The sequence below is a fragment of the Pongo abelii genome, chromosome 5 (genome assembly GCF_028885655.2).
Source record: "Pongo abelii isolate AG06213 chromosome 5, NHGRI_mPonAbe1-v2.0_pri, whole genome shotgun sequence".
Classification (NCBI taxonomy): Eukaryota; Metazoa; Chordata; class Mammalia; order Primates; family Hominidae; genus Pongo; species Pongo abelii.
In genome coordinates, this window is record NC_071990.2 from 27,206,056 (window position 1) to 27,229,254 (window position 23,199).

At 37.3% G+C, this 23,199-nt stretch overlaps 1 non-coding gene and 1 pseudogene across 1 annotated transcript; one reads left to right on the forward strand and one right to left on the reverse strand.

Moving 5' to 3' along the window:
- On the forward strand, positions 8,428-9,435 carry PONPYGV1R-PS1840 (vomeronasal 1 receptor ponPygV1R-ps1840 pseudogene; annotated as a pseudogene).
- TRNAM-CAU (transfer RNA methionine (anticodon CAU)) lies at positions 16,618-16,689 on the reverse strand. Its single transcript has one exon. It is a non-coding gene; the product is annotated as a tRNA-Met (tRNA).
- Positions 16,690-23,199: the final 6,510 nt, after the last annotated feature.

Genomic DNA, 23,199 nt, shown 5'->3' on the forward strand with positions numbered 1-23,199 from the left:
TTGACAGACATGTGCAAAAGAATAAAGTTTGACACTTACCTCACACCATATACAAAAATTGACTCAATGGATTAAAGAGCTAAATATAAGAGCTAAAACTATAAAACCCAATGTTTGGGAATCCACTGCCTTATAGAAAGCTTATACATTTGTACTACAAGGCAAATACATGAATGTTTATAGCAGTATTATTTAGAATATAAAAAATCTGGAAGGTATCTGAATGTGTATTCACAAAAACGAACACCAGAGAATTGAATTGTGATATACCTGTTCAGGGAATACAATACCACAACGTAAAGTGAATGGTCTCCAGGTACATTCAATAACATGGATGAATATCACAAACCAAAAGTTGTGCAAAAGAAGGCAGGCAAAGAATAAAAAGACAGTATATATATGAAGTTCAAAAACTGGAAAATAAATTTTGTCTTTTGATTCATACACATGAGGTGTATTAGTATCAAGTAAGGAAAACAGAGATCACACTGATTATTTTAACAGTATTATTAGAAGGAATTGGTAAAATGGGTATTGGAAGACTAAAAAGGCAAAAAGGAACAGTAGTGACAGCATGAAACAGCTACTACCCCAAGAGCTGAGGAAACACACGTGCAAGAGGTGGGGTTATTAGAAGCTAGAAGCTTAGAGAAAGGGACTCAGTGCTGAAGCCAGATCTCTGAGGAGGGGTCACTGGCCAGCTGGTGCTGTGATCTCTGAGAGGATATGATGAGGCTGGTTCTGAGAGTGTGGAAAACAACCCTGAAAACGTGAACCAATTGCTGCTGGAACTTACTGCTACTACAGAGTGAAGTGCTGCTGGGATGATGCTAACAGGAAGAGAACAACAGAATTGAGAGTTTCTTCTCTCTTTTCCAGCCTTCCAGTGTCCTTCTAGAGTCCTCCACTGCCAGAGTCTAAGAGAGGGTACAGGGTGAGGTTTGCAGTCCCAGCCCCAGCTTCACAAAGCAGAATGTAGAAGTGTGAACAACATTAATATAAAGTTCAGAAACATGCAAACTTAACATATTCTCTCATAATGCATAGATATGTGGCAAATCAGTTGAGAACAGCAAAAAGAATGATAAATATAAAATAATTATTCTGCAGAGGAAGAAAGGAAGATGAGATTGGGAAGGGAAGATTTAGGGCTTCAAAGTATTGGCAATATTTTATTTCTTCAGTTTTATTGGGTAAATTTGTATTTGCAAAAAAGTATTTTTACTTTCATATATTGCATTTTTGTGTGTATGTCATTTGAATGTACATTCAAATTTTCACAGTAAAATATACTTTATAATATTTAACACAAGTTGTTGGAAGCAATTAAAATACAGTAAAAATTTTAAATCTTAGGAAAATCACTTTGTACATACCAACTAATATAGGTACTGAGAATTCAATTAAAAATTGAATTGACTCATTAAATAGAACAGTATTGTTTGCTTTTTAAGGAAACTTCAGAAATATAAACCTTCTCCAAATGAAAAAAGTCATAGCAGCATCTTAAGGGAAAAAATATTCTCTGGGAAGATGCAACAAGGCCTAAGCAATAGCAAAACTCGTGGTAATTTTATTGGCTGAGTGAAATTAAACGGATTAATTTCTCCCATCACAGTCCTAGAGCCTTGGGGAATGCAGCAGAATATTCTATTGTATTGTTCAGGCAGGAAAAAGTGTGTGTTTCCAGGTGGTGGCTTTGCACCTTCAGTTAATAATTCTAATAAATTCACCATGATGATACTTGGCATCTGGAAGAGCTATTTGCAGCTTCTCTGGACACATCAGAGCAATCCACCCTCCACAAAGGCAGATGCACTAAGGATGACAAGTCAAAATGCAGATGAGCCTTCCCTGTAAGTGAAGGAGCCAGCCTTGGCCTCTCTGCACAGCACGAGAGCATCTGCCTCAAGTTGTGGGCAGCAGAAATCTCCTGTGGTAAATATTCTTCAAAGGCCTCTGCTCTGAGAATTCCAAGGAGGTTTAAGGATTCTTGAAAGTTTTTCCTTGTCTTATTTCTCCATGTATAGAAGGGCCCCATATGCAATTTAATGTTCTGCTGTCATTGTCTTGAAATTCTTAGTAATTTATTAACAAGAGGCCCCTCGTGTTTTCATTTCCCATTGGTCCCCCCAAATTTAATAGCCAGTACAACTCCTATTCTTTCTCTTCCAAAATTAATGTAATTCAACCTTTGTATTTTCCTTCCTCTATTTCAGTCTTATTTCATTAATTTTGGTTATCAAATACTGACTCTTTACCTTTTTGTTCTTTTTTAAATTTTTTTCTCTCTTCTTTCATTTCTCTTTTTCTTCTCTGCTACTTATTTTCTCACTAGTGGTTAACAGGATGGGCTCCACTGCCTGGGTCAAGTACAATTTTGCAACATATGAGCTGTGAGGACCTGGGCAAGTTACTCAATCTCTTCTTGTCCTCATCTGTAAATTTGGAATAATAATTTTACCTACCTCACAGGATTTTGTGAGGTTTAGTTATGTTAAGTATCTGTAAAGTGTTAGAACATTGCTTGACACATAAGTCCTCAGCAAGTATTTATTAAATAAGTAACCTTATCTTTATATTCTTTTTCTATATATTTCATTTTCTACTTTGATATTCTTTATTTTAAAAATTCTCCCCATACTTTATATACTATTTTGATATTATTTAATCAAGCTTTAGTTAATTTTATGTGTTACATCTCCTTGGCATTTTTATTCTTCCATCCTTTTTCTCTATACTTTATACCTTAACTAATTTTTTTAAAATCCAATTAAAATCCAATTTCTCTTTACTGCTCCTTTCTGGATAACCTCTTCTTCTTTACTGTTATAACTTCCCTTATTTTTCTCTATTTTATATTGTATTGGTTTATGTTTTCAAATTTGAAATGCTTTCAAATTTATATTTGAAATGCTTTGCATAGTTTCCAGATATTTTATATTTTTTTCTTACAACCACTTCTCTACAAAGCTCTTCTTTCTATGATTAAAGCTCACAACATTCCTCAGGTGGTTTTGCGTTTCTCTAACTTCAGAAGTGGATTTGTATGACTTTTATTCTTTTGCTGTCCTTTAACAATTTTTTACACAAAACTCTCCAAATTCTAGCATTCTTTTTTCTCATTCTGTGTCTTCTTTTAGTATTGTTTCTTTCATTACTATAGTGTCCATTTCTTTTTTCTTTTTTTTTTTTTTTGAGACAGAGTCTCGCTTGGTCGCCCAGGCTGGAGTGCAGTGGCACAATCTCGGCTCACTCCAAGCTCTGCCTCCCCGGTTCACGCCATTCTCCTGCGTCAGCCTCCCGAGTAGCTGGGACTACAGGCGCCCGCCACCACTCCCAGCTAATTTTTTGTATTTTTAGTAGAGACGGGGTTTCACCGTGTTAGCCAGGATGCTCGATCTCCTGACCTCGTGATCCTCCCACCTCGGTTTCCCAAAGTGCTGGGATTACAGGCGTGAGCCACTGCGCCCGGCCTATAGTGTCTACGTCTTATTGCACACTTTCTTTTCACTGATTTTCATATCTTACTTTTCTTTTTTCTCTCTCTTCATTCTTTTTCTCTTTCTACTGCTCCCCCTCAATTTCTATTCCCTCTCTATTCATATTGTCTTATTTTATTAAATGTTTTATATTCTTTTAAAAATCATCTTAATATTTAGTTGAAAACGTTTTATATTCTTTTTATATTTTATTTTATTTTTTGAGATGGAGTCTTGCTCTTGTCACCCAGGCTGGAGTGCAATGACGCGATCTCGGCTCACTGCAACCTGCGCCTCCAGGATTCAAGCGATTCTCCTGCCTCAGCCTCCAGAGTAGCTGGAATTACAGGCGTGTGCCACCACGCCTGGCTAATTTTTGTATTTTTAGTAAAGACGGGGTTTCATCATGTTGTCCACGCTGGTCTTGAACTCCTGACCTCAGGTTTATATTCTTTTTAAATCCTCTTCTGTTAAACAATATTTCCGATTTTATTTTAACACTGCTTTTAATTTTTTTTTAATTTTTAGTATCGATAATTTAGAAATATATTTAACAATTCGGGTATCATTTTAAAAAATATATTTTCCCTCCTTGATGTCTTTGCTTAATTTTTCTGTTTTTTAAAAACTCTTTGTTTGATATTTTAGATTGCCTTAAAGTAAAATTATTTTCCTTTTGTAAACATTGCTATTTTCATATTGGTTTATTACTTTACTTTCTTCTTCCCAAACTTTCCTTTGTAGGATTTTACATAACATTCTGTAAATAAAATGCCATACTAATTTGTGTTCTCTTTCCTCTTTCACTGCATATCTGGATATTAATTTGTAACCTTTCTCTCTTCTTCAAGTACTTTCTCTGACTCACTTATTGGTCGCTGTTTATTCTAAAAGTGTGTTCGCAACTTTTCTATATTTTAGCCATCACCAATACTTTTCTTATCTTTCAGTAATTTAATTATTTTTCTTTCTAATATTTCCTCTTTAATTTTCTTTTTATTGATACTAATTCTTCATCTTATTCCTTCTTTACCTATTTTTTCTCTCTTCCCTTTTTGTTGTTTATTGCATCTAATATATTTTTAATCTTCTTTCTATTTAATTCAATATACTCTGAATTTTCTATCTTACTAATCCTATTTTTCTTGTTTTGTGTATGTGTGTGCATAAACTTTATTGAGGTATAACTTAGGTACAAAAGAGTCATTTTAAGTTGTACAGTTTCATCATTTTAACACACACACACAACACACACACACAATGTCACAACCACCTCAATCAGAACATTTTCTTCTCCCCAAATTTCCCACATGTTCTTTTGTAATCAGTGCACCCACGACCTGGGCCCAGTCAACCAACAGCTCTAATTTCTATTACATTAGTTGTGACTCATAAGATTTATTATAAATGGAGTAATAGAGTAACTTTTCTTTTCTGTCTGGCTTCTTTCTTTCTGTTTTGTTTTGTGTTTTTGAGACACTCTTTCGCCCAGGCTGGAATGCAGTAGCACGATCTCGGCTCACAGCAACCTCCATCTCCTGGGTTCAAGCGATTTTCCTGCCTTAGCCTCCTAAGTAGCTGGGATTACAGGTGCGCACCACCATGCCTGGCTAATTTTTTTATTTTCAGTAGAGATAGGATTTCACTATGTTGGCCAGGCTGGTCTCGAACTCCTGACCTCAAGTGATTCCCCCGCCTCGGTCTCCCTAAGTGCTGGGATTACAGGCATGAGCCACTGCACTCGGCTCAGCCTGGCTTCTTTTATTCAGAGTAATGTTCTTCAGATTCATCCACATTGTTGTATGTATCAGTGGTGCTTTTCATTTTATTGTTGAGTAATAGTCCATTATATGAACATATCATTATTTATTCATTCACATGTTAACAGACATTTAGGTTGTTTCCAGTTTTCAACTATTTAAAAAAAAGCTGCAATGAAAATTAGGATACAGTTCTTTGGGCATGTCTTCAAATACATAAAAACTGTCCAGTGATTTCCAAAGTATTTGAACAACTTTACATTCTCACCAGGAACTTAAAATTTTTAGTTGCTACACATCCTTGCCGACACTCGGTATTTTCAGTATATTTTAATATTTTATTAACTTTTATATATTTTATAAATATATAAAATATTTTAATCTTTTATATATTTTAATAACTTTAACCAGTCTAGTGGGTGTGTGGTGGCATCTCACAGTGGTTTTAATTTACATTAGCCTAATGAACAAAGATGTTGAGCATTCATTATTGAATGCTTTATTGGCCATTCATTAATCTTATTTTATGAAGTATTAAAATCTTTTGCTCCTTATTATTATTATTATTAATTTTTTCTTTTTTGAGATGGAGTCTCACTCTTTTGTCAGGCTGGAGTGCAGTGGTGTGATCTCGGCTCACTGCAACCTCTGCCTCCCAGGTTCAAGCGATTCTCCTGCCTCAGCCTCCCAAGTAGCTGGGACTACAGGCACATGCCACCATGGCCAGCTAATTTTTGTATTTTTAGTAGAGACAGGGTTTCACCATGTTGGCCAGGATGGTCTTGATCTCTTGACCTTATGATCGGCCTGCCTCGGCCTCCCAAAGTGCTGGGATTACAGGCGTGAGCCACCGTGCCCAGCTGCTCCTTATTTTATAGGTATTATGTTGTTGTGGTGTTGTGAGGTAAATTATATAGCCTAGATACAAGTCATTGTCAGATATATGTATTACAGATATTTTCTACCAATTTTTGGCTGCCCTTTTTCATCTTATTAATGGTGTTTTTTGAAGAGCAGATTTTAATTTTAATGAAATTGCATTTAACATTTTTTATTGTTAGTGTTTTCTATGTCCTAAGAAAATTTTTCTTACCACAAGACTGTGAAGATTTTTTTTTTTTATTTTTGGAGACGGAGTCTCACTGTCGCCCAGGCCGGAGTACAGTGGCATGATCTTGGCTCACTGCAACTTCCATCTCCCTAGTTCAAACGATTCTCCTGCCTCAGCCACCCGAGAAGCTGGGACTACAGGCGCGTGCCACCACGCCTGGCTAATTTTTGTATTTTTAGTAGAGACGGGGTTTCACTATATTGGTCAGGCTGGTCTCGAACTCCTGGGCTCAAGCGATCTGCCTTCCTCTGCCTCCCAAAGTGCTGGGATTGCAGGCATGAGCAGACTGGATATTTTCAATTGTCCTATCTTCAAGCTCAATGGTTCCTTCTTTTGCATCCTCATATCTGCTGTTGAGCATCTCTAGTAAATTTTTAAACTATGATGCTTTTCAACTCTATAATTTCTATTTGGTTCCATTTTAACATTCTATCTTTTTATTCTCTTTATATGTTTATATTCTCTTTACTTGTTTATACGCCATTCTTTTGGTTTCGTTTTGTTCTTTGTTCATGGTTTCCTTTAGCTCTTTGAGCATATTTAAGACAGTTGATTTAAAGTCTTTGTCTAGCAAACCCAATGTCTGGGCTTCCTCAGGGATAGTTCCTCTCCATTTCTTTTTTTCCCTGTGAATGAGCCACATATTTCTGTTTCTTTATGCCCTGTAGTTTTTTGTTGAAAAGTGGACATTTTGAATATTATAATCTGGAGACTCTGGATATCAGATGTTTTCTCCTCCACAGGGTTTGCTATAGTTGATTTTTGATGTTTGAGGATTTCAGTCATCTCTTTCTTTAGTGAGTTTCACAAACTATTTTTGCAAAGACTATATTGCTTGTCATGTGTTGTCACTGAAGTTCTGTTACCTTAGCAGTCAGCCAGTGACTTGACAAAGATTTTCATAAATACCTAGAGGGAGAAAAAAACCAACACTCTGGTCTTTGCAGATGGGCTCTGAGCTGGCGTACTCCTTATCTCTAAGCCAGGCCACCTGCAACTCTGCCTTAGCTATCATCTTCTGCTTGCACGGACTCCAAAGATCAATCAGGGGTAGAAGCCAAAGGTACTCTTAGGACTTTCTGGAGTGGAGCATGCATCTGGCCTTGGGCATGCAGGTTGCATTTCCACTTCCCTGGTGTCTAAGTCTGAGGTCTCCAGAGAAACAGAATCAATAGGATGTGTGTGCATGTGTACAGTATTCTGAATACTGCAGGGCAAGCTGGAGACCAAGTTTACAATATACCTTGCTGTAAGGAAACATAAAAAGTTATGTAATAACTAGATGGTAATTCAGTGTCAGGAGAAGGGCTATTTATCTGTTAAATGAAAAAGACTTCATCAATCCTTTTGGCTAACTGGAAAGTAAATTGATTTAATACCTTATTACATTTGATCACTTTGTCAACTTCAATTAAACCTTTACTACATTTGTAAAAATATTAAATATGCTTCCTAAGCAAAGAAAGTTCTTCAGAACAAGTAAACTTAGCATTTAATGACAGAAATTACTCAGTAGTTAACCATATTCTATAAATACATTTCATTATTCATAAAATAACAGTGTGGTAAAATTAGCGCTCTGAAAAGTGGATTCATATTCATATATTGCTATTTATAGGTTATAAATATTACCTGTGTATAAAAAGTACAAAATATTTCAAATTATAAGTTTATAATTAAAATACAATACTAGAATTTGAAATAAAATTGTTTTTTATTACATGGGAAATTGTCTTTAAAATAGAACAGACTACTCCTGAAAAATGGGCTAGGAACAAATGGTAAAAATGTGTATGCAAAGCTCAACTGCCACGTAAACTTACTCTGTTCTCTAGATATTTGAACAATACATGGCATCCAGCCTCTGGAAATCCCACAAAAATGTAATGAATTCATGTATAGTTGAGTATTTGTCCCTCTTTCATGATAGAGTTGTCCCTCGTTCATGATCATTTTCATGTCAAAACTGAAATTTCTTTCTAAGAATTCAGTGATTGCTAAACTTTCATATGTGGAATATATTTATGCTGCTGTTTAAGCTGTGCTGGCTTCAATCAAAAGATCCAAGAAAACCATGAATATTTTGTATTCAAGTGACACAACACTGGGAATCTTACCTGTCTTTCAAACTGGCATTGGGCTCATGGGGAACTTATTGCTATTCATTACATATATGTACATCTTCTTATTTTGGCCCCATCAGAAGAACCCCTTAGATGTGATTCTCATGCACCTAACTTTGGCTAATGTTATAACAGTTATCATCAGGGGTGTTCCATATATAATGTCATCCTTCAGACTTAGAAGTACTTTTGTTGATACTGGTTGTAAAACAGAGCTATACATTTATAAAATGACACAGGGCATTTGTGTATGTACTTCTCTCCTGAGTACATTTCAGGCTGTTATTATCAGTCCTTGTAATTCCAAGTGGGCATGGCTCAAACCTCAAATCTCCCCATAAATTTTTTCCTTATTGATTTATTCCTAAATAAACAACAGGCTAATCAATATGTGGGTCATTATAAGCACTGTAGCCACCAGCAAATCCACTAGTGTTGGACTTGTATATTCTCTGATATACTGTAAAACAAGACAGTTTATATACTACCATGGAATGATATTTCGAAGTGCCATGTTTACTCAAGGTTTCCTCTTTTTGTTCCTCATGATTTGGACTAGTTTCTACATGGTGACTATTCTCTTAAGGCATCAAAAGACAGTCTTTCATATTCACAGTACCAGTCTCTCTCCACAATCTTTTCCTGAAACAGAAGCCAGTCATGTTTTCTTCTTGCTGGTGAGCTGCTTTGTTTTCTTTTATGGGACTAACGTGTGTCTTTCCACTTATATTAGCTCCATGTATGAGAACAGCCTAATCCTGGAGAACATTACTAGTTTTGTTTCATCTTCCTACCCAATTATCTGTACTTTGATGTTGATTAATTATGATAATAAAGTTTCCAGATTAACCTGTGCCATTTTAAATATGATTATTTCCCCCTGCTTACCACACAGCTTTCTATTTCATCAAAGAAACCCTGATAAAAATTATTTTAACCACAAGAGAATGTGTTTTTAAACTTTTCTGAGTTTAGAAATTTAGTCCTTTGGTCTGGGAGGTCCAGGCTGCAATGAGCCAAGATCATGCCACTGAACTCCAGCCTGGGAGACAGCAAGACCCTGTCTGAAAAAAAAAAAAAAAAAAAAAGAAAAGAAAAAGAAAAAAAAGAAAAGAAAAACAAAAAGAAATTTATTCATTTGGCTGTCGTACTTGAAGAGGAACAATATATAATAAAATAAAAAATAAATTTAGTCCTGATTGTACCTAGGCAAAAATTTGAGAAAAAATAATCCATTGTGACTCAATCTATGAAAGTTCTTCAAGCATAAATGTCCACATTGCAGATGAATACGTAAAGTGTAAAATACATACAGATTCTAAAAACATGAAAAGTTATATCAATGCAAATTCTAATGTAGTAAAAATAAAGAAATGTAAGGACATGGTAAAATTCAAATTCAAAGTAGTGGTTATCTTTAAGGGGTTTGGAAGAACATGTGAAAAGAGTTGGGAATATAGATGACTTCACCTTCATTTATAATCTTTTACTTCCTTAATTGACTTATATGTTTATTAGTACTTCACATCTGTATATGTCCAAAATGCCCTGTAAATAAGTTTAAAATAAACAATATTTGCTCTTATTTCTATACTTTCTTGGTATATTTCTCAAATTTGTAAGCCATTTATTTGCACAAATTTTGCATTGGATTTATAGAGTTGATTAGATTCATGGATTCCCAAAAGATGCTTGGCATGGAACACAATTTATTTCTGTTTCTAAATAGACCCATGGACATATGATTATGCAAATTTCAAAGGATTCAAATATAGGGAGGTTACAGGATGGGAAGTTAGATACACCTCGTCATACTTCCTCTATTTTGTAGTTTAGACACAACAACTGACCAGCATTAATGTTAAAATAGCAATCATAAGACTAATGAAATGAACTATTTGTATTAGCCGGGCATGGTGGTGGACACCTGTAATCCCAGCTACTCAGGAGGCTGAAGCAGGAGAATCGCTTGAACCCAGGAGGTGGAGGTTGCAGTGAGCCGAGAACGCGCTACCACAGCCTCGGCTACAGAGCAAGACTCTGTCTCGAAAGAAAGAAAGAGAGAGAGAAAGAGAGACAGACTGTTTGTGGCAATATGATAGCAAATTATAAACAAGACCTAAGGCCATGCCAGACCAGAGTTAAGTCACACACCCATACACTTAAAAAATAAACTGTATTCTAATTGCCACAAGGTTAATTTTTTTCCTTTTTCTCTAACAGCTAAACAAACACGGCTTCAAGGTAAATAATACTTTAAAAAAAGTTACAGCTCACCACCCATCAAACACTGACTAACCGATCCCTCCATTTCACAAACCATAACTACAGCTTTGATTAGACAACAGACTAGTTTCAGTAACTTCTCTTAATAAAAAGACCACCAACCACAGACTGGTTCTGGCCAGTTTCCAGAGGCTACTTCATGTCCCTGCTTTACCTCTGTGTCCCTGCTTCACCTTTTGACATATAGGGGCTAACTGTAATTTTTTAAGTATTAAGTCTCAACCCCATAGTAACATAGTAAACATAAGTGACATGTAACTTACATGTTTACTTATCATGTATATGCACATTCCCCCTTTGAAAATATTCATAACTCCTTCTATAACCTGTTAAATATGTATGTTTAGCAAACCTGTTCAGCATAAAACTCCTGCCCAACCCCTCCTCCCTCAAAGTGTCTCCTTCTGGCTTTGGCTGGAAGCTACACTTTCCAATCTGTCAGTATAGCCAGCTTATAGGCTGTAACTATTTTTAAAAGTAAAGTATTCTTTCCAAATTTATACGTCTCATGATTTTTCAGTTGACAAAGGTATAGTCTTGAATACATTTAAAAAAACAAAATGCTAAAAAAAATAAACTTTTAAGGGCTTTTAGAAAGAACAGGAAACCATAATGTTATAGGTCATAAAAGAAGAGAACGAGAGTTAAAAGCAGAAAAATGAAATGGAAAACAAACATAAAGAAAATAAACAAAGCCAAGGGCTGGTTACTTGAAAATATTAACAAAATTGATAACTACCTAGCAAGTCTGATTAGGTATATTCTTATATATAAGAGTTCACATAAATTACTAATATCAGAAACGAAAAAAGGACATCACTATACATCCCTGCACACAGTAAAAAGTACATGAGAGAATATTATAAATAGGCTGGGTGTGGTGGCTCATGCCTATAAACCCAGCACTTTGGGAGGCCGAGGCAGGCGGATCACCTGAGGTCAGGGGTTTGAAACTATCCTGGCCAACATTGCAAAACCCCATCGCCATTAAAAATACAAAATTAGCCGGGCATGGTGGCTCACGCCTGTAATCCCACCTACTTGGGAGGCTGAGGCAGGAGAATTGCTTGAACCGGGAGGCAGAGGTTGCAGTGAGCCGAGATCGTGCCATTGCACTCCAGCCTGGGCAACAAGAACGAAACTCTATCTCAAAAAAATAAAATAAAATAAAAATTAAAAAATAAAAAATAAATTAAAAAGGACATCACTATACATCCCTGCACACAGTAAAAAGTGTATGAGAGAATATTATAAATAATAACATGGCAATGCGTTTGAAAATGTAGATGAAATGAAAAAATTCCTAGGAAGACACAGGTTACAAAAACTGATACAGGAAGTAACAGAAAATTTAAATAGTGCTATTAAACAAATGAATCAGTAATTTAAAAACCTTCTTACAGAGAAAACTCCAGGCCTATACTGCTTCAAAGGTGAATTCTTCCAAATATTTATGAAACAAATAACATGAATCTTGCACAAACTCTCAAGCAATAGAGAGAAAGGAACACTTCCTAAAATATTTTGTAAGACAAGCATACTCTTGGGTATCAGATATATCTTATCTGCCACTTCTGATTCTCTTGCCATCTTACCTTGCAACTTGTTTTACCCCAATAGTTATGGCAACCAATTTCCTCTGAGTGCAGAAAACAACAGGACTTCACTGTTCACCTCTGTTGAACTTCTCGTCTTCTGCTATAAGGCTTCTCTGCTGCTGTTGAAACATGAGCTGCTGAGCGATCTTGATATCTGCACATGCCCAACTTCTTTATGTAGGGCTATTAATGCTCTATGGAGCAAAACTTTGATCAGTTGGATATAGTAGCTGACCAATACTTTTTTTTTTTTTGAGATGTGTCTTGCTCTGTCACCCAGGCTGGAATGCAGTGGCGTGATCTTGGCTCACTGTAAGCCCCGCCTACCCAGTTCAAGCAATTCTCCTCCCTCAGCCTCCCAAGTAGCTAGGATTACAGGTGTGCACCACCACATCCAGCTAATTTTTGTATTTTTAGTAGAGATGGGTATCACTGTGTTAGCCAGGCTAGTCCTGAACTCCTGAGCTCAACTGATCCTCCCGCTTCGGCCTTCTAAAGTGCTGGGATTACAGGTATGAGCCACCATGTCTGGCTGTGACCAATAAATTTTTCCCACTTTTTTCCCCTAAATAGCCTTCCCTGAGATTACACTCCTTAATACATTAATAATACATTATAATTTGATTCAGTGGATGCTGTTTACCTGAGCGTGTTCAGTTTGTGAAACTTCATCAAGGTTTACACTTACAGGTGGAGTTTTATGTGTGTATGTTATGCCTCGATAACATGTTTAAGATGATATTATTTGCAATATCTCCAAAAAATATTTTCAACCTAGAAATAACTCTTACAAAACTGTGCAGGACCTCTATTCAGAAAACAATAAAACGTTGTGAAAAGAATGTAAAGAATACCTAAATTATTCTAATGATATACTGTATTAATTGAATGGAAGAATAAAAGATTACAATTCTCCTTAAAATAAATTATAAAGTCTATGCAACTAAATTAAAAGACACTATTGTTGTGAAAATTGACAAACTCATTCTGAACATTCTATAACCAGGCAAAGATCCAAGAATAGCCAAGACAACCTTGAAAAGTATAGAATGAGAGGATGTACATAGATAGATATCAAAGCTTATTATAATGCTATGATAATTAAGATAGTAGGCAATTTTCATAATGATATAAAAATAGAACAGTGTAACTAAATACAGCATCCAGAAACAGAGCTAAATATTTGTACACACAATTTATGAAAAAAAAACAATGTATAGTAGTGAGGGAATTGGTGGTCTTTTTAATATGTCATACTACATTCTCTGGATATCGAATGGGGAAAAATAAGTTTTGATCTATAAATTACATAAACAAAAATTAATATTGATGGATTTTAAATGTAAGTGTGAAAGGTGAAAATATTTCATTCCTGTGTATAAATCTAACAAAATGAATACATATGTGCACTGTGACATATACAAAAATGTTCCTGTTTTTTGATGTTTATTTATAATAGCCCCAAAATAGAAACAGCGTAAGTGTCTATAAGCAATAGAATAAATTGGATAGTAAAAATACAATGAACATTGTACTGCCATGAAAATGAAATTACTGCTACATTTAGTAACAATGATTAATTTACAGGCATAATTGAGTAAAAGAAAACAAATACAAAAGAGGAAAACAATACGACTCCATTTACATAAGTTGTAAGGATAGGAAGAAGTGAACCCTGCTGTTAGAAGTTGGGATGGTTGTTACTTTAGAGGAAGAAGGCAAAAGTAACCGAAAGGCATCATAAAGGGAGTCTCTGAGGTGCTGGTAATATTTTATTTCTTGATCTAGATGGAGGTTACTCATAGGCTTCCTGTGTGAAAAGTCATTTACCTATACCCATATGATTTGTTTATTAAAATGTTTAAACATTTTATTAATATGTTTAGAATTTTATTAATATGTTTATTAATATGTTTAGAACATATTTTAATGTTTATTAAAATATGTTCTAAATCAATTCTTTAAAGGTTTGTTTTAGACAATTAAGTGATAAAACATTGAAGAAACCTAAGAGACATGTAAAACAAATGTAAAAGGAAATGAGAACACAGATAAGCAGAGCACCACAACACCCAGTTGCTTATGCTTTTAGAGCTCTTGCTCATGGAGGCAAATTGGGCTTATGCTTTGGCAGCTTCTAAATTGAGGAAAACTGAAGTCACTAGGACATGCTGAAAATGGAGAACCACTCTACGCGTCCTCAGTGTCATACATGCAGACTAATAATAATCTAGAGAGAAAACTCAACTATTATCCCTAGTGAACTGCCCGAAAAGTAGTCTTGTCACTTAGGAATGCACCAAGTAAAGAAAAGAAGTAGAAAATATCTTCATCTTGATAAATCAAAGCCACAAAGGTGACCCAAAGTAGATCGGCATCCTGGAAGTGCATTTCCTGAATAGTCCAGGGAGCCTTAAGTTATAAACTTAATTTATTTGAGATTTGTATTGCTTATCAATTGCTGTAACAAATAACTCCAAATGTAGTGGTTTAAAACGACACATTTATTATCTTACTGTGTTTGTAAGTCGAAAATCAAAGTGTTGTATTCGGGTAGTTCCAGCTCAGGGGTTCCTCCCGGGGTTGCAATCAAGATGCCAGGCTAGGGCTCTAGTCATCATAAGGCTTGACTGTGTCTGGAGGATCTTCTTCCAATCTCCCTAGTGGGTGTTGGCAGGAAGGCTCCCTCCCTCCCCAAATAGGCTACTAAACAGGACTGCTGGTGACATAGTAACTGGCTTCCCTCTAGAGCTATATCTATCACTTACATTAGACACAAAGACCACCCCTGGTACATAGGGAACTACACCAGGGCAAGAATATCAGGAGGTAGAGATTATTGGGGGTCATCTTAGAGGTTGCCTACCAGATAGGCCCTCTGTCCACCTATGACCCCAGTCTCTCTCACAAAATACACTCGTCACCTTCCAAAAGGGCCTAAGGGTTCCAGAATTTAGCATTTAAATCACATCCAAGTATGTATGAGACACTTCGGGTATGGTTTCTTAAGTATGCCCACTCAAATACATAGAAAGAAACCTTACTGCATAAACCAGAAAATGCCACTACATCTGTTTTGTTTTGTTTTTTGAGATGGAGTTTTACTTTTGTCACCCAGGCTGGAGTGCGGTAGCATGATCTCAGCTCACTGCAACCTGTGCCTCCCTGGTTCTAGCGATTCTCATGCCTCAGCCTCCTGAGTGGCAAGGACTACAGGCATGCACCACCATACCTGGCTAATTTTGTATTTTTAGTAGAGACAGGGTTTCACCATGTTGGCCAGATTGGTCTCGAACTCCTGACCTCAAGTGATCCACCTGCCTCCGCCTCCCAAAGTGCTGGGATTACCGGTGGAAGCCACTGCACTTGGCCTCCCACTACATCTGGGCAAGAGGTTGACCCCTTTACTCTCAAAGTCTGGTATTGTACCAACCAAGCCACATAGGTCCTGAGAAGATATGCTTATTCATATTGAGAAATGATTTTAGCACATATCACTAATGTTGACTGGTATTGTAAATGAATTATTGGATTCAGAAAAGACAGCTAAGGAGGTGGTTTGAATTCCATGGAGTCAATTCATTGAACAGAAGTGTATTCATGTACTCTGAACATTACACATTACTTGTATTCACTAGTGAGCTGTTGTTTGTTTTTCTTTGGTTTTTTTGTTTTGTTTTGTTTTGTTTTGCACTAAGTCTAAGAAATCAAACTGGTCTATATAGGATTAATGTAAATAGGATCAGTACAACAGTCCTTACTCATTTACTTAAGATTTGTAAAAGGTGAGACTGAAGAGGTGGAACCAACTGATTGCCTTCAGCAAATAGTTATTGAACTTAACATTCGCACCCCAAAAAAGACTTTTCTGGTGACCAAGAAAAACAACAAAAGTAATGACAAAGGCAGAGAGGTGGAGAGCAACTAGTTTAAAACAATAAAGTTATTATATGTTGTCAAATACTTATTAAAGCAAATAATTAATAAGGAAGAGAATGTCCTGGCAATTAACAGAAGTAAATGTGGGTTTATACAACGTAGTAATAAAAAAGCATCTCAGCTGAGCGTACGCTTTTGTTTGTCCGACATCTTGGCTCAGTGAAGTAGGTGACTTTTGAGAGAGTGATGAGATTTCAAAGGCGGGAAAGAAACACATAACGAAGAGAAGAAATGAGGGTTTTCAGGAATGATTGAAAGCATAAAAACCTGGAGATATGGTTTTTGTTTTTTTGCGTGTCCATTTAGCTGTGAAACTCGTAGCAGAGGATGGTTTCGATCCATCGACCTCTGGGTTATGGGCCCAGCACGCTTCCGCTGCGCCACTCTGCTAACTGGTTTCTAAACACCACTGATCTTAATTTCAATAATCAAAATCACTTTTCAGTACCGACAAAATTTTCATTTTCTAATTATTTCATTTTGTATCTGATCATTTACACTGTCCCTATCTCTGCCAAGGAAGTCGAAGATTCGCTACTCGATAATCAGATGGCCTCAGGTCATAACCTCCAGATCTGTGCTTTTCCAACCTGCCAAAGATCGTCTGAGCCTCTTAGTAAGCACTCGTTTATCACAGCGAGCCTAGGAGGAGGGCGCCAAGCAAAACACTAGGTGTAGTCTTCTCGAGTAGAATCCAGGCAGTCGTGGAGCGAACGCAGCTGCCACCGGAGAGGAATCGTGTTAACAGTCTTATTTGTTTCTATCAAAAAATTTCATAGACAATCGTAGAAGAGATGTTTTCCCCTTGATGCAGTAAAAATGATTAATTTTATTAAAGTTCAACTCGAGTTGTGCCTGTTCTGTGTGACGAAATGGGAACTATACATAAAGGACTTCTGTTGCATACCTCAGCACAATGTTATCTCCCGAAAAAGCACTCCTCCAACTTATTCCGTTACAAGCATAACTAGTGGCTTTTTCAGAAAACACCATTTTTATTTGAAAGAATGATTAACAAGCTATGGTTATTAAGACTTGGTATTTGACAGACTTTTTTTTTTTTTTAATTTTTAATTAACCAAGTGAGCCTGCCACTTCAAGGAAAACAACTGACAGTATTTGTGACCAATGATAAGACTGGGGCTTTCTAGCAAAAATTTGAATGTTGCAAAACTTGTATACATTATCATGAGCTTGACAACTTCCAACTTCTTACTTTTATTAAATTGTTAGTGATAGCAGAGTAATTTTAAGATTTTTAGTTGACAGTAAGTATTGTACGTATATATGGGGTATAGAGTGATATTTCGATACATGTATAAATATGTAATGATCAAATGAGAGTTTTTTCATTTGCTTGCAAAGGCACAAGATTTTAAACAAAACAAAAACGGTGCCCCTGAAATAAAGAGGATAAACCTGATGTATAGCTCAAATTATTACATGACAGCTACAATTTCGATTGGATCCCTTTTGGGGCCGTTTTGACAGAAACACGAAAAAAAAATAATAAACTAATAAAGATAAGATCTTCCTCTTCTTGTAGCTTATATCAATCAGGGAACAGAGCTTTTAGGAACTCCCTGAACACCAGCTCTCCTTTGCAGCTTCCTTTATGATGACGCTAGACAGGGTCATTCTGGAATATTGCAAATGTTTTATCATTAGTAATGTAAGCTTTTGGATGATGATGGAACATGGGCTAAGGCTAGCATGCTCGTATTTTTTTCTCATTTACTCTATCTCCCGGTCCACACTAAGACTGAAGGACTGCCCTCTTTGATTTTCGTTGGTAAAGTGCTCGCCACTCGGGCTCGGAGCCTGAGGACTCTCATCGAATTGCTAGTCACATACACAATTAACCAACTTTTCTTTCACGAATTATTTTTGATGTCATGTCAAAGAACTCTTCAGGCCAGGAGCGATGTCTCACGCCTGTAATCCCAGCACTTTGGGAGGCCGAGGCGGGTGGATCGCCTGAGCTCAGGAGTTGGAGACCACCGAGGGCAACACGGTGAAACCCCGTCTCTACTAAAAATACAAAAAAATTAACCAGGTATGGTGGCGCGCACCTGTAGTCCCAGCTACTTGGGAGGCTGAGGCAGGAGAATCGCTTGAGCCCCAGAGGCGAAAGTTGCAACGAGCCGAGATGGTGCCACTGCACTCCAGAGCTTGGGCTACAGAGTGAGACTCTGTCTCAAAGAAGGATAACTCTTCACCTAGCCCTCTGTCCTCAAATCTTTGCTACTGGCTAAGGTCAAATTCAATTGATTTCTTGATATTTCCTCACTCTAAGCAAGTAAGAGTTACGTCTTTAGCGCCTGAATAGGGACTTGAACTCTGGACCCTTACATTAAAGATCTGATGCTCTACCGACTGAGCTACCCAGGCTCCCTAAGGAAGTGTTTCATGCAATTCTACAAATAGGATCAATGATTATCACGGTTCAGTGATCGTACATGCGAAAAGAGTAACTCAGTAGAAGTTCCACAGAATCAATTCAACCACCATTCGTTTATGTTTTCTTCAGGTTGATAGAAAAGAAATGTAAGTAACATCAAAAAACCAAATTCTTATTTGTGTGGTTCGTGGAAAGAAAAATAAACAAGAAAACAACTGATTGCCCCTAATAAATATTTATGTAATGTTTAGTTAAATCTGTCAGCACTGTCATATTTACTGGGCAACAAGAAATAACCAAAAAAGACACAAAGAGGAACAAAGAAACAATTAAAAAACAAAAACAAGAGAAGTGGGAAGCTGGCCGGGAGCAGTGGCTCACGCCTGTAATCCCAGCACTTTGGGAGGCCAAGGCGGGAGGATCACCTGAGGTCGGGAGTTTGAGACCGGCCTGGCCAACATGGTGAAACTCCACCTCTACTAAAAATACAAAAAAAAAAAAAAAAAAAAAAAAGTAGCTAGACGTGGTGGTGCATGCCTGTAATCCCAGCTACTCAGGAGGCTGAGGCAGAAGAATTGCTTGAAGCCGGGGGGCGGAGGTTGCAGTGAGCCAAGATCGCGCCACTGCACTGCAGCCTGGGCGACAGAGCGAGACTCCGTCTCAAAAAAAAAAAAAAAAAAAAAAAGAAGTGGGAAGCAACCAGTGGAAAGCAATGGCAAGAGCCTGACAAATCTCATAAAATCTCCCATTATTTTTTTCTTGGTGCAAGAAAAAAGCAAGTCATTAAAAAGGAAGAGAATGTCGTGGTGACTGTGATGGGCCTACTTTGTACTTTTCACTGCTCTGGGGTGTTCTTGCCTGTCTAAAAGAATTTTGACAAACGTGATACCTACCGCATTTTTTTCAGTGGACATCTAACATTTTTCATTAAGTTTAAATTTTTCTGAAGGATATAGTGACTTGTATCATAGGAATCTAAAAACCATAGTAATTTAATACTTACCAGCAACCTTTTAAAAGAGAGAGGTGAATATTGCTACCTCTTTAATTGTGGAAGATTTTACATTGATCCTTTATTTCTCTGCATTCATAGTGCCATTCCCTGTCTCTTATAGAATTTTTATCCTAGTACAATGTCATTTTGTAGTTTTTTTTTTTTTTTATCTTTCTATGATACTTCTTTGGACCAAATATAGGTATAAATATTGAAGTCCATTGTTATTTCCTGTTACTCAAAACGTGTGTTAAAAATAGTTTTTCAGGATTGTGTTATATTTGCATCTACTGCTAGTACACAATCAAAACATAATAGGTAAATAACAATTTTAAAGCCCCTTTACTGAAAGGTGTAATGGAAGTCAATGTGGAATTTGTAATCCCCCTTCCTCCATGAAATTGTACACAATATGCAAGTCCACCTCGATGGATGGAGGCTCTAACTTAGTATTCCCAATTGTTTCCATGTTGGGAGCTCGAGAGGAGAGAATTTTTAGGCCTGGGGCAATGTGTCACAGACAAACAACTACCAGAAATTTATCAAGTGATATCTTTCCATGGAGTGCCATCACTGATTTGATGATCAGACTTTTAGGGAAAATACAGAAGTAGATTTAAACTCTGAGTTGCCTGTAGGCCAGGATGGTTTTGATCTCTCAATCTCTGAGGTCATGAGCCCAGCAGGCTTCTACTGCGCCATGCTGCTTACGAATAGGTAGCACTGCTAATATTCCATTCAATTTTTACAGTTTTTCCAACATGAAGATGGTTTCATTGTTTTCCTGAGTCTTTTTCATTCCTTCCTCCTTACTCGCTCCTCCCTTTTTCTGCCTCTTTAAAATTGGCCCCCTCAAGAAGCAGGTGTCTTCAGTCCCTCCATCTCTACGCAGTCTCAATCTGTCAAATATTTAACCTTTGAAGTCCTTTCTTCAAAAGCTTCTTTGAGCTCAGAGGAGGAACTACAGAGAGAATCCAGGAGGAGCCACACAGAGAATCCAGGAGGAGCCCAGCAAGCAAAGCCCTCGGGAAACCCTGCTTGAGAAGAACCGGGGGAGCTATGGAGTTAACACCTCTGCCTCGGGGAGCAAGTGTCTTAACCACCTCCTATCAAAAATCTCAGGACTATAAATCATGCTGCTATAAAGACACATGCACACGTATGTTTATTGCGGCACTATTCACAATAGCAAAGACTTGGAACCAACCCAAATGTCCAACAATGATAGACTGGATTAAGAAAATGTGGCACATATACACCATGGAATACTATGCAGCCATAAAAAATGATGAGTTCATGTCCTTTGTAGGGACATGGATGAAACTGGAAATCATCATTCTCAGTAAACTATCGCAAGAACAAAAAACCAAACACTGCATATTCTCACTCATAGGTGGGAATTGAACAATGAGAACACATGGACACAGGACAGGGAACATCACACTCTGGGGACTGTTGTGGGGTGGGGGGAGGGGGGAGGGATAGCTTTAGGAGATATACCTAATGCTAAATGAGGAGTTAATGGGTGCAGCACACCAGCATGGCACATGTATACATACGTAACTAACCTGCACATTGTGCACATGTACCCTAAAACTTAAAGTATAATAATAATAAAAAAAAATCTCAAAGGGTTTTCTTTGCATGGAAGGGAGCCAGACTTTCAGAATTTCATTTCTGATTGGATAACGTTTGGATTCATTTTGACGGGAACCAGGAGTTCCTGTGTTTGAAAACTGGAGCTTATTTCAGGGAACTGGGCTTTTGTTGAGGCTGCCTCTGAGTTGGTATGTTCTAGGAGTTACATGACTATATGCCAAATAATTTAATAATTTTCTTCCACACAGAAGTGACTAGAAGCCACGTAAATATTGCCCACCAAATCCCAATTTAAAATCTCTACAATTTAACTTTCCAAAAACTCCAGTAGTCGTTCCTCTGACAGAACAAGTCTAACAGAGAAGTTGAAGTGGAAGGGACAGTGAAATTCCTGATTGTTTCATGTCCTCTCTTACTTGTGGACTTTGTAGTTGCATTTTGACTGGAGGGTCCTCCCCTTTTCTTATTTGCCAGTTCCTACTTGTCCTTCAGATCTCAGTTTAGACATAACCCATTATCTCTTTCTGAAAGCTTTTGCTGACTCCCCAAGAGCAGTTTTAGAAGCTCCTGGAATATACATAGGATTCTTGAGATTATTTTAGTTATATTAATAGTACTTATTATTACATGTGTAAATTAAATGATCGCTTACCTGATCCTTCCCTAAATATTAGCATACTCAGGGCTCAGTCCTTAAATACCATGGATATACAAATGCCTCTTTCCATCTTGGACTGCTGCTTCAAACACCAGACTCGCTACCTTTTTTTTTTTTTTGGGACGGAGGCTTGCTCTGTGGCCCAGGCTGGAGTGCAGTGGCACGATCTCGGCTCACTGCAACCCTCCCTGCCTCCCAGGTTCCAGCGTTTCTACTGCCTCAGCATCCTGAATAGCTGGGATTACAGGCACGTGACACCACACTCAACTAATTTTTGTATTTTTAGTAGAGATGGAGTTTCACTATATTGGCCAGGCTGGTCTCAAACTCCTGACTTCAGGTGATCCACCCACCTCGGCCTCCCAAAGTGCTGGGATTACAGGTGTGAGCCATGGTGCCTGGTCTGCAACTGCTTTCTTGACAAGAATTTTTTACCTTTCAAAGAAATGAACTCTTGATTATTCTTCCAGGCTTGCTTCTCAAGAATCTTCCCCATCTCAATAAACAGCCAGTCCATCTGTGCTATCGTCTGTGATTGCTCTTTCCTTCAGATCCTACATCCCATCAGCTCTACCTTCAAAATATATCCATAACCTAACCATTTTTTTACCACTTCCATTGCTACCATGCTAGAAAATCTATCATCACATCTCACCCAGATTCTCACAATATGCTCTTCACTGGTCTCCCTGCTTCTATTTATCACTGCCCTCTTACTATGTATTCTAAATGCAGCAGCAGTGCCTCTGTTCAAGACTCTCCCAGGGTTCCCTTCTCATTCAGTTTAGTAGCCAAAGTGCTTCTAGTGGCCTGTGAGGGCTCTTCTCCCTGTTTTTCCCCTCTAGCCACAAGACCCCTTTGCTCTTCCTCAAATGTCAGGCATACTCCTGCCTCAGGCCTTTGCACTTGCTGTTTGCCTGGAAACTCCTTTTCCCAAATATGTGCCCTGTTCCTTTCCTTATCCCGTTTAGGTCTTTTATTAAATATCACTTTCTCAGTGGGGACTTACCTGTTCGACATCTTTAAAAATACAAAACATTAAAAAAAAAAAAAAAACACACACACCAGCCATTGCTATTATCTTTCCTGCTTTATTTTTCTAAGTAATGCTTAACACTCTCTATTATACTACATATTTTACTTATTCATTTCATTTCTTTGCATTTCACGTTAGAATACAAAATCCATGAGGAGAGGAAGTTTTGCCCATTTTATTCACAGTCATAGTCCCAGTGCCCAGCAGAGTAC